The 16,676-nt window shown below is 35.1% G+C and overlaps 1 protein-coding gene across 1 annotated transcript in view; it reads right to left on the reverse strand.

Moving 5' to 3' along the window:
* LOC121738655 (chondroitin sulfate proteoglycan 4) overlaps nt 1-16,676 on the reverse strand; it is a 144,787-nt gene that overhangs the window by 52,515 nt on the left and 75,596 nt on the right. The window lies entirely within an intron of this gene.

Raw genomic sequence — 16,676 nt, forward strand, 5'->3', positions numbered from 1 at the left:
ATTAAAACGATCTTGGGCGTGGAATATTTTTCCAGCATCGAGAGAGCTGCTGATTATAAATTATACTTAAGAACATTCTCGATCATGTCTGCTTTCAAACAAAAAAAAATTGGTTAAAATCTGTAAACCCGTTTAGATACTACGATACCACGGACAGTCAGACACGTCAAACTTGTAACACCCCTCTGTTCATCGGGGGTTAAAATAGGTTAAAATTAAATATATAAACTGATTAAGCATGCATTAATATCAGTCCATTAGTATAACATTTTAAACTTTCGCGTTGCATTATATAATTAAAACTTAACGCGACGTATTTTAATAGTAATGCTACTACGTCTACGTCGAGAAAAAGTATGTACTCGTAGTAGCATAATAGAATACGTCGCGTTAAGTCCCGATTAATAAGTTTTAAGTCCATTAGTACTCGTATCATGATCACTTGATGGGTCCGATTCGTTCTAGACTCTCAATATTTCAACGTCAATCTTAAAGTGCCACAGCTGGGTGATAGTCATGTATGACGGCACAGCATTGTTTCAAACAAATCAAAGATTAAACAACAATGATGGTAATTTAACTTCGCATAATGAATATGATATTGTAGGGCGAGGCTACAGTTGAATACATAGCTTTTGTTGCACAGCGAAGCAAATATTATTCACAACAGCCAGTGTCAATTCCGAATACATATATGGTATAACATTATACAGGGAATGCTTTGCAGAATCAGTCGGTTCTATTCTCGGCACAGAATTGATTTATCAAAAATCTTTATTGATTTATTTTTATTACAATTATTTTGATGTACCAAGTTACAAAATATTATAGCAGGAGACTGGTGCCCTTACTAGGTTGCCCTGTGTTAAGGGGTCACCAGGCAAATGAAATTCAATTTAAAATTAAATTAATAGGCAAGATATTAATTAATATCTTCAATTTGTATTGCATAAAATAAATATTACAGTATCCAACTTCGATTATTACATTTTCCTTTTATGCCATGGCCAGAATACAGTTAGTTAAATATTTTTGGCACATGAACATTACAAAGGCGACGTACAATTAATAAAATTCAGCGAATACACACATTAATATAAAGTTACTTTTAACGATCGCAAAGTAAAATTATTGCTATAATTTTATATTCTTGTAGTAAATTTTAAATTCGGAAAACATAAGGCTACGTTAAGAGTTCAACAAAAATACACACAAAAAAGCCTTCACATATAAATAGAAAGTCTAGCTATTCCCGATGAAATTTTTGCGTTGTAACAACGCATCGCATTTCTGTGCGATGTTGTTTTTGCGATACGCCACCGCAACGCAGTGTTGTGGCTTGGCCCTTTGCGTATGTAGCAAAAATAAGTTTACTATAGCAACCATTTCCATACGTTGTAACTTGTATGATTATTGCTATAATGTATTCTTGCACTTGCAGCAAAAGCGAGAACGAACCTTTGTAGCGCTTTGACGATCCAATACAATCCTCATGGGGACCTAATCTCTACATTAAGCCGCAGTTGCTCACTTCGCTTAGCATGGCCTGTGTAATGTTTACACTATTCTGCTATTCTGATCCAACATTAATACGGTTTTAAACCAGTCCGGATATCAAACAGCAAACTATTTAGTATTCTCTTATTGGAAAATTAACGTCAAACGAATGATTTTTGGAGCTATGATCAATCTGAATTCAGAACACGTTTGACTATTCATGAAAATATTCTAGGGCTCCGTACCCAAAGGGTAAATACGGGACCCCATATTTTACTAAGACTTCGCTGTCCACCAGTCTGTCTGTCCAGGCTGTATCTCAAAAATCGCTATATAGCTGGACTGCTGAAATTTTCACAGATGTTTCTGTTGCTGTTATTAAAACCAATACTAAAAAATTAATAAATTTATGAACGACCCCTTATTTAGATACATGATGATTTAATTGGTTTCAATACGAGCACAGGTGCACGTTTAAGATCACTGCTTCGTTTATTTAGAATGCATCGCATCGCCCTCATCACCAGTGTAAACTCTCCCTTAGAATTGAGCTAAGTGACTAGTAAATTGGTATGTGAGGCGACCCGTAAGTTAGTAAATTGGCAAGTTTTAAGTCGGTTGAGCTACTAAAGGTGATTTTGATCACTGCTCCGAGTACTTATCAATTACGAGACCTTTATCGCGTGTCTCGAGGTAGTTCACAGTATGAACACCTCCACAAGTTACTGTTAACGTTAAACTCGGTACTTGGATGATTTATTTGTAACTGGTGCATATAAAGTTCCTCATCTTAAATACTTACCGCGACATATTTAAAGCTTTAATGAGTTCGTTTATTTAACGCGCTAATTCCAAAAACTTCTGAAACGATTTTTATGTCATTTAGCCAGACATAGAGTAGACCGCGGGGAAGGACATAGGCTGCTTTTTACATGAAAATGTACAATTCCTAATTCAAGCCCTTTATGTAAGTCCTCACTGGTTAGGCTGGGGTCTATACGTGGTATTTTTTTTTAATAAAGCGCTCTATCATCGGACCTCCACCTTGTATCAGATCAACGAAAAAGCAATGCAACGTCTAATAATGAACTAATGAGTATTTATTTCTTCGAAAACTCCTAGAAAAATATACTCGAACGGATTATGAAGTTAATCGTTTATAATATGGCCGTGCAGACGATGTGGACCATGCATCTCACATCCGCTGGAAGCGGAACACCTGACACGTGTAGATCTGTGTAAATTTAATATTCCAATTGTATTTTTCATTCGATTCGAAGCGAATTCAATTTCCCATCTGTCTCTTTACAATGTTGTACGAAATGGTCGAGTTTTCGCATCATAATGCGCTTTAAGTGGCTTTTCAGTGGACGAATGTGGCCAAAGTGGTACCTGTTAAATTAATGGAGCTCTATCAAATTAACGCCATTGTGATTATAAGGGGAAATGGCACGTATGCCATAATTGCAAGAGCCATCGATCGTAAAGCGGATTACCGATGCACTCCGACGTTCAAGAAATAACTTGAATTTTCCGAACCGAATGGTGGCTCGACTTTTAATTTATATAGAATTACCCACTTGACTATAAAAAGATTCACACTGTGTGTATTGTATGTTGTATCATGTATGTAAGATTCACATGTATATATATATATATATATATATATATATATATATATATATATATATATATATATATATATATATATATATATGGATTTGCATTTGTGTTAGTCCTGCTATAACTCGAGAACGACTGAACCGATTTGCCAAATTTTAGTCTTAAGGCGGGGATTAATCTCAATCCAAAACTATAACTTTGCACACAACCAAAGACCAAGCGTATACGCATCGCAATAAGATTCATTTTAGCTTAGCATAAAACTGAAGTCACTCAAACGGATTTTCTCTATTTTTCATGTTTTTTTAAATATCTTTGGAAATAAACATTAAGAAACAAAATTGTTCGGTTAAAGAATTTTTAATATAGATTTACTAACAATTTATTCAAATAAAATGTATAAATATCCTAGTTAATACTTATATTTCGATGAAATAGATTTTTTTCGGAGGTGAGTTCGTAAATTAATTACAGCCAAAGTATTAAGTTTTATTAAAATGTTTATGGTTTAAGATATTTTAAATATTGTGCTTTATACCTCATATTTTTTTAAACTTCGTTATTATATTGGAACTAGGTAAACCGGAAGTCGCGGAATAACAAATTGAGGTTTATCCTCGCCTTAAGATATTCGTGGAAGTCCAGGGAAGGTTTATATCAGGACTAAAGTTTACTAGGTCATCTAAGTAATGAATATAAAGTGTCTCTCTATTGTCATATCATATTTTTTCTACTTATCAGATAAGGAGAAAACACTGTAGTTCACAACGTCAGTCAGTACCTACGTAACGTCTAGTAACGTAATTTTTTGTATTTTTACAAGCGTTTTCTTAGTAACACAACAATTAAAGATTTTGTCATGCAACGCAAAGCTTAAACATTTCACGTAATGAAATATTAACAAACTAGTAGACACAATGCGTGAAGATGAGGACAATGTGTGTAGTTCCCATAGTACGTTCATTAATAGTACCTAGAAAATAATGGAGAGGACTCGTATAGCGCGGAATTTTGCATACAAATTCGCCCATAGGCTAGATTAGCATATTCTATACGCTTTTGTGGCGGAAAACGTGCTTGTGAACAATATTTGAAATAAAGTAGTAGTAAATGTAATTTCAGTATGACATACTTATATACATATATCACATAGCAAAAAAATACTGCAGTCAAGAATATGTTTTATTAAAATGGTGAAACTTTTTTAATAAGTGTGTACTTTTATTAGTTGTATACAAAAATATTTACTTCGTCCTTATAAGGACGTGTCTTTACCTCGGAAATCGGCAGCACTAGGAAAAATGTTGTATTTCGAATGACTTTTCAAATGAATTAGACACTAACAAAAACAATATTTTCCCTATACGTTATATAATGGTGAAAAGGTGTGACTGGCTAGTGGAATTACGCTGATGGAGACGCGAGCAAAAAAGCTGGTATTTAATTTTCAAAGTAAAACTTGCATCAAACGCAACTTTTTTCGATTTTTTACACATACGACATCCGAATTGTTATATAAGGCCGAGTTCACGTGACAAACTCTCAACTCCAGTTAGACACACGTATCTCTCTAGTCTAGTGCTTTTTTGCAAGCTAGGAGCTCACGAAAACTTTCTACGCTTTTTATTTAATTTTTTATGGTTATTTACATGAACACACACCGAAAAGCTTGTATTAAAACAATTTACAAAATAAAAAACATATTTTGAAATATTCATAATATGATTTAATTAAAACACATTGCTTAAAATATTTTGTAGATTTAACGTAGTCGAGCGTAGGTATACAATATATTTCGTTTCGTTTGACTTCTATATTTTTTAAATGGAAGTAGGTATAAGTATTAATACATACAATATGTAACGAAAAATTAAGTGCCCTCCGAATAGTTGGGGAGGGGAACAGGAGATTTCGGGAGTAGCTCCAGCGTGTCAGATTAAGCTTGTATAGGCTTCCGACATGTGTCTAGTAATCATGGTATAGAAATCAGATTTCTCATACATGGTGGGTTAATTTTTTTTTTTTACATTGAAATGTCATCGGATCTGTCAGATTAATATACTGGATGTTTAGTAGGTATACCCCAAAGAAGCTTCCATATAAAGCACTGACGACTCAAAGGTTTGGTAAGCCTGTAGACCGTGCATTTTAGAATATAAAAAAGTAAAGCTTCATTCTAATTTTGTTCGATTATAAGTTGTAGCTAATTTTGTGACGAACAACTTTCTAATTTACATTATTATGAAAAAATCATTTTTTCCTATCGAAAATACCGTTGTAACACTTTTTTGATCCCAGAGCGCCCTAGACTTTTTGTATTTTAAGTCGGCTGACGTCACTCCAATGACAAAAAATGTAATTCGAAATGCCCTCTACATTTTTTATAAAAAAAAAAACTTTTTCCTAAAACCAATAGTTTCCAAGAAAAAGGCATTTCAAATTTTTTTAATCGTTTTTTGGATTTCTCAAAAACAGCAATTAGTGCGACCTTTTTAATTTTTCTGTGACCTCTTGACACCCCTAACGATTCATCACATCAAATAACGGTAGGTCTTTATTCGGAGGATAAAATTACATATTGACTGTACTATATAGCCCATACAGAGTTTGCATTTGGATAAAATATTATCGAACGTGTATTATTCAGTATTATTACATTAACAAGAAACAAAATGGCGTCTCACATCTAAATGGCATCATAACAGAGCTATGAAAAGCCTGGTAGATATAATATCAATTGCACAGGACGGACAAACAAACAAGCAATCAAGACGCGACTCGCAATTATGTTTGCTTCGGCACTCTATGTGCCGCCGGCCAATATAACGGGATCAATGCACGTGTACATGAATTTGTGATTGGCATCACCCATCGGCTATAACCCTAGTATTCAATTCGGTATATTAGGGGTCGTCCATTAACAATGTGACGTTTTTAAGTGAACACTTTTTTATACCACGCTTAAATACATTTTTTTAGGATCGTTAAAGAACGTAAAACTCGCGTCAGATCACGTGAAATTTTTAAAAATTCACAACCCCCCAAAGCAATTTATTTTAAGTCATACGTGAATAATGGACTAGTACAAAAATCGAATAAATCGAAACATATAAAGTAGTTCGAAACACCGCATTGCCCCATTCATCTCACCTCCAAACCAAACCTCTCAGGCGGGTAATAGGAATACTGTTACATACCTAGAATTAGGATAATCCTTGGACATAGGATATTCGGCTTTACAATTAAATTAATTGCAATATCAAACTTATGTAGAGGAGTTACTGGCCTAAGTTGCTTACAAGATAACGGTTAGCAATAACAAACTGCATATTGCACTCTAAGATCGTTAGATCGTTTCGATCTAATTTTAAGAAGTAACTTACTTCTAAGAAACTTATTTTCAGATATTCTTTCGATCCTTTGGACGCGGAGCACGCATACTCTCTCACGCGCGAGTTTGACTTGGGCTTCAAGCGAGATTCACGTTACAAGAATGGGCTCCCGTACTTCTTAAAATTCAATTGAACTACAATATAAGAAGCAGGATCGAAACAACCGCTGCAATGTCTAACTACTGTTCTACAACTTTTTTAACCAGATCTTAACCATAAAATCACAAAATCTGAAACCATTATAAAAAGATTAACCTCTCATATTCAACACTAGCTCTTGCCCGCAACTTCGTCCGCGTGAGTGTATGTTATTAAATCGAGATTTAGAAAATTGAACACCCATTTACGACTATTTAATTTGGATCTATATTACACACAAAAATTTTAATTTACATCAAAGACCTTGAACCTCAAATACTTATATTTTTGAAAAATCGTTTCTTCGAAGACCGCTTGGCGTGGACAGGGGATGGGGGCCACAGGACAGGGGAAAGGAACATCTGACGGAGATAGAGGATAGACTATAGAAAACGGGATTTAATGTAGGCATCTATCCCTCTTTAACCTACCTCTTATTCTCAGATACATAATCTACAATTAAACCACAATTTCGAGGAGTTTCTTCAATTTCATTACTTATCAAGTCACAGTTTTTAGGGTTCCGTACCCATAGGGTAAAAACGGCCGGGAGCCTATTACTAAGACTTCGTTGTCTGTCCAGGCTGAATCTCAAGAACCGTTATAGCTAGAGTTCTGAAATTTTTACAGATTGTGTATATCTGTTACTCCTATAACAACAACAAAATAAAATCAATATTTAAGGGGGGGCTCCCATACAACAAACATTTATTTTTTTGGCCTTTTTGCTCGATATCAATAATGACAACAGGCAGGCAGTTTAAATTTTCACTGAATCCTTAATTATATGTATACTTTAATAATTAATAATAAAATTAGAATATAAATAAAATATAAATAAAAAGGGGGCTCCCATACAAAAACACAACTTTTGGCCTATTTTTTCTCTATAACGGTAAGGAACCCTTCGTGCGCGAGTCCGACTCGCACTTGAACGATTTTATTGTAAACATGGTATCAAATTCGGGCAATCTATATAACAAAAAAAGAATTTTGAAAATCTGACCACAAACAGCAAAGTAAACATTAACTCCTCCTTTTTAGGGTTCCGTACCTCAAAAGGAAAAAACGGAACCCTTATAGGATCACTTTGTTGTCCGTCTGTCCGTCCGTCCGTCTGTCAAGACCCTTTTTCTCAGGAACGCGTGGAGGTATGAAGCTGAAATTTATATCAATTACTCAGGTCTACTGTCCCTTGAAGCTGTGAAAAAATCAAACTTCTAAGCCAACGCAATCAAAAGATACAGCCGTTTATGCCGCAAATTTTCGACACTTGCAAGGGAATCAAAACCTACAGGGTGCTTCCCGTGAACTCAGAATCTTGAAATTTGGTACGAAGCAACGTCTTATAGCATAGATAAAGGAAAAATTACGAAAACCATAAATTTTTAGTTACATCACATAATATATTTTTTTTTAATAATTTTAAACTTACTACCCATTTCCTCATAAACGCGTAGAGGTATTAAATTGAAATTCATACCAAATACTCAGGTCTATAATACCTTTAAGCTGTCGGAACCCTCGGTGCGCGAGTCCGACTCGCACTTGGCCGGTTTTTTTTAAAGTCGGTTAAAAAAAGTATCTGAGATGTTGACCAGGGATGTAAGGTATCATCATGCCAAATTTCATTGAAATCGGTCCAGCGGATTCAGAGATTAGCCTGTACAAACAGACAAACAGACAGAGAAACAAAAATTTTAAAAACAGTTAAAATGTGTTCTATTACTCTTCTACTATGCCCCTGACTCGTTTTTTCAAGTTTATTTTCAATGTACAAAAATTTTACCTCTACGATTTTATTATAAGTATAGATGACGCGTTAATAACATAGAGCTCGAAAAACGCTCACCTGCCGAACGTATTTTGTTACTTAAACCGGGACAAATCCGGATTGAGAGGCTTAATATTGAATGAAAACAAAATGTAGCTTACAATTGCAACGACATTGTATGCAGATTTATAAAGAATTTCTTTATTTTGATTAAATATTAATTGGTTTTGATCAATCACGATCAAAGCTCCTACTCCATCACATATAAAGCTGGTGAAGAAAATTACAATAATTTACGTATGGTGTCCAAATAAATGCGAAAGTGCCTGTCTGCGTGTCTGTTACCTCTTCACACACAAACCGTTGAACGTTTGCAATTTGGTATGGAGATACTCTAGAGTCCCGGGAATAAACATACGATACTTTTAACCCCGGAAAAAATTACGAGTTACAGGCGTAATTTAGTATCGTAAATCGTAATATATCGTACCTGATAAGACGAAAAGTGGCAAGTCAGTGAAAAAAAAATTACGGTATTATAAAATTAAAAACAGTGAGATGTAAACAAAAACTCATACCCAGAGGGCAGAACTCAGAACGAGTAAGATGTGTATCTTAGACTATATGACTACATATTATCGCATTTCATGGAAGATACATGGCTGTAGGTCTGGACTCTGGAGTCAATTTTTAATTTCTACAAAGTTTTCAGTTCTATCCTGTAGGGTAGCTGTAGCTCCTACGGCTACGACGGAAGGTATAAGTTGATATAACTTGAATATAATATGGTAATACTGGTACCTAATTAGGTAAACTTTACGTTGGCTACTTGTAAATTATATTACTCTACAAAATCTAAAGCATATTGACAATCGATATAATAATAAATCTTCGGTAATGGTCAACAAAATTCACGTTCAAAATTTTATCGAGTAATTGCAGGCCAGATATTAATATCGTGAATTAGGCAGAGTTGACAACACTTATCACGTGTATGTGATAGGTATATACCCGGAGGCGGTTTAACGTGGAATTTACGTTAATTATAACCATACATTAATTCGCGGAATAAATCTCACCGCGGGGTTAAATTTCGAACCCCAGGATGGAATATCGAAATCAACATGTTCAGTTCACCACGTTGTGAAAGCATATTTTATAAACAAACATGAAACAGCAAGCCTACATTATTAATACCACGAACAGAGGTATGAAAAGCCTGGTAGATATAATATCAATTATTACCAATAAAATAATCTACATTATTAATACCACGAACTCCCAAATTTCGCAACGTAATAACAAAATTACTAGAAAGGAAGTCATGTTCAATGAAATAAATAGAAAATAAAAAATTCAAACCGTTTTTCCTTAAAAAAGCGGGAGCCGATAAAGTTTTTCCGCGCTGCAAAAACTACATGAAATTAGTACAGTTAACACTTGACGAACCTGAAAACCTACTTTGGAGCATGCACCATGGAGTTACAAGCTGATAAGTTCTCAAAGTGAATTCGTTAGTAAAAAGTAGTAAAAACATATCGTTAGTCGCAGAAACGCAAATCCTTGCTATTAGTTTAATTAATGTGATTTTTTAATTCGTTCGTAAACTCTATTTAATCTGCTTAGCGTTTTCAAAGCTAATTAATAAAATGCAACGTCGCTATAGAGCTATCTTGATTAATGATATAAAGGTAATTATTTATATTTGTTCCTTCACTAAGTTTTATTTAAGGTACGTTGGTTTCATTATTTATTATTTCTTAGACATAATAGTAAAACTCTTTTAGATTATAACCATTTTTTTTCATTTTTTAATGTTAAGATCAAAACAGCGAGCGTATAATCAATCAGACTTTATACAAAACAGCCTGCGGCCGCAAAAAGAATGAGAAAATGCGGCCGTGATTTGCCGAATACTGCAATACAGTAATAGTCGCAAATGTACATTGGTTCCATCCATTTGTGAATGTTTAAGTCTGTTTGATTTCATAATATTTTTGTATCATCTCGCTTGTTATTGAAATTGATTAGTCTTATTCCAGACTAAGTTTCTTGTTCCCACAAGATTTAGTATCTAGACTAAAATTTAGGAGATATTTGGACGCTGTTAAGCATTGGTGTACTAACCCACACAAAAATTACGTATTGAGTTATGAATGCAGTTATGTTCTGTAGATGATTTAGAACAAGACTGCATTCAAAATTTAACGACAAAAAAAATTGTGGGTTAGGACACTAATGCTTAACAGCGACCATTTATACATTCTTAAGACTTGAATAGAAAAGCCGTATCTACAAAACAATAAAAAAATTAAAGCGCAAATGCACTCTAAAACCTGTGCCTCAAAAATGCATTACGATTATAATAATTATATCAATCTCTATAATTTATCGCAATAGACACCGGTCTCTATGTTACACAATAACAGCGTAGGAACAAGAAAAACACTCAGTAACTGCACTGTCTTGTAGAATGTCACTTTGCCACGGCCTTTTTACTGAAATGACTAAACCGTTCGCCCTTTAGATAGTTCACTACGGGCTACAGCGCAACAGACATTGCATGGCCTAAAAACTAGGTCATCTCCGTACAAGAAAACGTCATCGTTTCACCAATTTAGGCCAATATTTAAAAGGTTTGGTGATTTGATGCCATCTTTTACTAAAAAAATTATGCAGGGGTTATAAAAATTGCATAGCGTTATAAATCCATATTGCTTTTAATAAATTAAAACGTCATCTTTTTACCAAAATAGGTCAATATTTAAAATGGTTTGGTGATTCGACAATAAAAATGTTTTTAAACGGTTTTTTTATAAAAAATCGGCCAAGTTCGGGTCGGACTCGCACACGAAGGTTCCGTAACGTCACATTTCATAAGGAGCGCGAAAGTAGGGAAAAAATGTTTTTATATGGAAGCCCCCCTTAATTATTTATTTTAATTTTATTATCAAACATTAAGGTATACATAATATAATTGAAGACTTTCTGAAAATTTCAAGTGTCTACATGGTTCAGGGTTCCATTATGGATTACGAGTTAAAAAGGCCAAAAAAATTACGTTTGTTGTATGGGAGCCCCCCTTAAATATTTTATTTATTTTATTTTTAGGCTTCCGTACCCAAAGGGTAAAAACGGGACAGTCAGTACTCGCGACGTAGTTTTTAACGATGTTCGTCGTAGATTCCCACGACGCGACGTCGCATCGTGAAACGACACCGCATCGTGGTACGACACGACGTCGTTACGTGTTTGTTCCCTAATACGTAAGCCGTAGGTCATCTAACTCCTGCAAAAAGAACCGTGTCACTGTCGCTTCACGCCGAAGAAGGGCGTTTAAAATAAACGCTCCCTCTGCACATTAAACGTCCCTACCGCCTACGTCACTTACCGCTACTGCATTCATTACGTCTGCGGTCGCATTCACCATTCCACGCTCAACGCAATCTATTAGTGACCGCAATCTTGGTAATTTAAAATATTCCACAGTAGTAATATACACTTTTCATGCACTTGTTTCACTTTTTATTAATTTATATTATTACAATTATGTTTCACACGACCGGTTTCGATTAAATCATCATCAGACACTCTGATGATGATTTTATCGATTGGTGGTTTAATACTTTGCATACAGATGTATGCAAAGTATTGAACCACCAAACTCATGGAAGTTGCTAAAAACTATGGCTAAGAACACGATCGATTATGTCAGCTTTCAATGTTTTCAGTTTGGTTGGTACGATGCTGCGGACAGACACAGAGACAGAGCGACACATCAAACTTATAACACCCTCTTTTTGGGATTAAAAATATGTTGAGCTTATGGTAAAATCCTATAATTTATAAAGTAAAGTTAAGCAAAATAACTCTGAGCGTGGCCGAGAAAGCTGCAAAATTTTATTTGGCCTCTGATTCTGATGGTCCAACTGCGATACTGATTTCGACAGGTCTCGCTGCATGGACATTCGAATATGTCCGCGTTTGATTATATCTCCCGTTTTAAATGTATCAGCAGCTAAAGTGAGGAAATAATGAAAAGCTGAATATTTTTTACGAGAATATCTTGATTTATCGTACCTAGTTACCTCTCGTTCATTTAATGCTATAATATAACTTATTAATAAGTATAAATATAATATAAGTATAAATTAAGATAAGTATGGACGTTAAAAAAACCCCAAAATTTTAAACTCTAAGAACACTTTCTATCTTGTCAGATTTCAAACAATAAAAACTACCAGAATCGATCTATCCGTTTGGATGCTACGAATGACGAATGCCACAAACAGACAAGTCAAACTTAGAAGACCTCTATTTTCTTGTGGGGTTAAAACAAAATATGCAAGGTCTAATTTATTTCTACTAATCTCTACATGGAGTACATGTAGAGACCTACCAATCCTACCAATAAACCAGAGCCGGTAAAACATGGAAAAATATTAACAACAGTCTGCACTCCGGACCATTACGAGATAGATCCGTCAGCGTTTTCAGTGTGGTTAACCTATTTTTGAGATTCCGTCGACGCTCTCGTATCTTAGCGATAATTCCACTATAACGACACTGTTTTGTCTGTGGTTGTTCGACCTAGGTTATACGGCGTCACAGAAAGCGTGAAATAAAAAATATGAATAAGTATAGCCTGGGCCGAAGAAGGATAGTCTAAGAGAGTGGCCCTGCCTTTCTTGAGGGATCGAAATGCCGCGAAATTTTAAGATCATAAGGTTTTTATGGAAGTCCAAATACCATTATTCAATCTTTATTATTGCACAATCTTATTACATAAAAACAAAAATAAATTTGATAGCGTATCTATTACAAATATCTCTGCGAGTTTAAATTCTGCGGACCTCATATATTCTCTCGCCCGTCGATAGAATAGAAAGATCTTGATTTGTTGTCCACCCATGCGATAGAATACCTTACCGAAGGCCAATTCGAATAAAGCTTCTGGACTCTACATTTAAATTATCAACGCCATTTGAAATAATAATTTAGCGACATCTAATTTATTGTGTTCAGAGTTTTTATATTCCACTCCGTCCCTACGGAACCGTGAACATTTCATGTTTATTGTGCCTGTTTTGTCAAACATAATATTTTCTTTGTTCAAATGTGAATTGCGTATATAAAGCCTGTTAACATAAGTTTATTAGTCACGGTTAAAATATAAATACCGTTAGATTTTTACTTCCTAGTTATTGTAAACAGTATAGGTCAGGGGTTCCCAAACTGTGCGCCGCGGCGCCCTGAGGCGCCGTGAGTCGATCCTCCATCATTAACCGAAGTCCGAAACCACTGGGTAATATTATAAAATAAAATTATAATAATATAAATTAGACAAAGCAGGCAGATGATTAAATATTTGTTTATTATTATTTACCTGCTTGACCTGACAGCTGACTATAATCATTAAAGGTGTTTATTTATGTATCTTTTTGTAATAGCTAGGTAGAGTAGGGCGCCGTGACAAAATATTGAGACGTGTGTAGTGCGCCGTAGGTTGAAAAAGATTGGGAACCCCTGGTATAGGTATTGGTGATTTTCAATTGATATCGTGCTTAAAGTAAAAGGTAAATATTTGGTATATAACTATAACATGACTTGTTGCGCAGGTCAAATTCTTAGGTCAGATAAAAAATAGTAAAGAAAAAAGTGGCGTCTGAATGCAGCATGAATTGCTAGTGTCAGTCCCAAATAATATCTTAAATGTTAACTCGAACATCCACAATTTTATAGAATTTTCGAAAACTGTGAGTTATAAATATACGAAATTTTAAAATGTAAACACTAACAATCGATTGCTTAGTAAAATCTCAATCTAACGGTATTTACAATTTGACGGTGACATATTAAACTAAATAGCTTGGGCCATTCGTCGGTATTTGGATTTGTCCTAGTTTTGAAGGCGCTTTGGGAACCCCCGGTTGTTTAGTATACCGTTTAAGGCCGTTTGTCCACCGCCGCTGTAAACGGGACGTCACCGACAAAAATTCAAATAAAAAGCTACTTTATGACCTGCGACCCAGGACCCTAGCATGGCCACATTAGACATGCGAAAGTATAGAAAAACCTCGGTGATAAACTGAAGTACTGACTATAGTCTATGTCATTGTTGTAATGAAACCAGTGGAAGATATAAAAGAGGTTTATTTTACTTATTATTATTTATTAGACATCGGATTATATTTGCATATGCAAATGCATATATTAGCACTTTTTAGGCGATAATGCATATTTCGGCAATTTTTCGTTGATAGTCCATATTTCGACCATATTATGCCCTCGTAGTCTCCAAACTAGCCGTCATAATACACACCGAGGCCACGAAACAGAAGTATGATAGATCGAAATACTTCAAATATGTGGCCCCACCCCTGTTGCAAGACTTCCGCAATACGCCCGTTGGGTAAAATATCTTTCTAGAAACAAAATGTTTCTCTGTACTTGGCAACTTTAGAAAAAAATGAAATAAAGTAGGTGATGAACTTCCATGAGCACCAAGATTGCAATCGGAAAGAAGGAAAAAAAATCCTGAATTTGATGGAATTATGGAAATTAGCGCATTTATTATGGGAAACACAGGAAAACTCTTCCAAAAATATTTTTTAAAATATTAAGTGACTTTTGATTGTGCATATTTTGTGCATATTTCGGTCATTTTTCGTGCATATTTCGGCACTTGGATCGTGCGTATGATCCAATGTCTACTGATTATTAATATTAGCTTTACAGAGCGCAGCCACCATTTCTGTCACGGATAATAGAGAGAGACATAGATAATAATAGCCGAGTACACAGTACATAGTCTTACCACAGACAAGAGAACTTACTTTTATAAATTTAAACTACACCAGTCATAAAGTGGCATTTTAATTGAATTTTTGTTTCCCACCACTGTATCGGATAAGATCAGAACGGTGCCTTCAGTTTATCTCCACAGAGTTTCTATACTTTCGCATTTCTACCGTGGCCATGTTAGGGCTACTAGGCTAGGTTTAATTATGTACCAACATTGGTCTAGCGACCGAAGCCGCCATTGCTTTGTAGAGCAAATTGAAACGTATAACCTAGGTCATAGTGGCATTTTATTTCAATTTATATCGTTGACGTCCCGGTGACGGCGGCGATGAACAAACGGCCTAAGACTTAGTGCTGCATACTGCAGCGATAGCTGTTGCTTTTAACTACGAACGCTGTTCGGTATATTACATAAGTTAAGTTTTGAACGTCAAAGGAAAATTTTAGTCTCGAGTGTTGGTTAAGAATTTTAAATAATCACAGTTGCATTGTTTGTTTTAGAATTTGAAATAATATTCAATGTTTTACATTTGAGACAATAATATGCACTTATGGAATCACTTTGTGAAAACTAGTTAATGTTATTATACCATATTACTACAAAATCTAACACTTCATTGTCAATCGCGATTGATATAGAAAATGACAAGTTTTTGACAGGGGGTTAATGACCGCTACCGCCATGTTTCGCCGAGTACAGTATAGACATCAAAATAACCCGGCAAGTGAAAACGTCTGGAGGACTGATTTGTGACAAAGAAAAAATTAATTTCAGTTTCTTCTCCTTAAAATATTTTACTTTACTTTTCACAAACCAAAGTCGTTTCACTTCTGGATTATATCGCTACTTCTTCGTAGAATTAGTCCCAGTTACCGTAGAAATGTATTACACAGAATATTAAAATAAAACAGTGCATACTTGAGAGCTTGTAACATAATGTCTTCATTAGTTAATACCAAAAAGGGTTCATTTCGGCTTGCACATGCATTAGTAGCGAATTCCCAACAACGTAAATTCCTCGTAGGTGGCAAATAAAATATTTTTGTATTAACAAATTTTGTAGTAACTGGTAGGGTTAAAGCGCAGCGCAGATGACAGACTATCCGTGACGCACTTTTTAGTCCGTGGAAATAGAACCTATGCAATTATATGCAGAAACGCACACGACGCGCAGCGCACACGTGTGCGTTACTGCATATAATTGCATAGGTTCTTTTTTCACGGACTAAAAAGTGTGTCACGGATAGTCTGTCGACTGCGCTGCGCCTAAGAAGCTACTAAAAACCGAAAAGAGTATCAAAGACAGTTCTACGATTCACAACGAACAACAAAGTGAGGCCGGTTTTTCATTTGTGAAAAAAAAAACCATGCTATCACCAGCCAGCCAAGTGCCAACGTAAGTCGATAGCGAGATAAAATAGTTTTATGAATGTGTGTGCGTTAACGC

Source organism: Aricia agestis, chromosome Z (assembly GCF_905147365.1).
Source record: "Aricia agestis chromosome Z, ilAriAges1.1, whole genome shotgun sequence".
NCBI classification, from domain to species: Eukaryota; Metazoa; Arthropoda; class Insecta; order Lepidoptera; family Lycaenidae; genus Aricia; species Aricia agestis.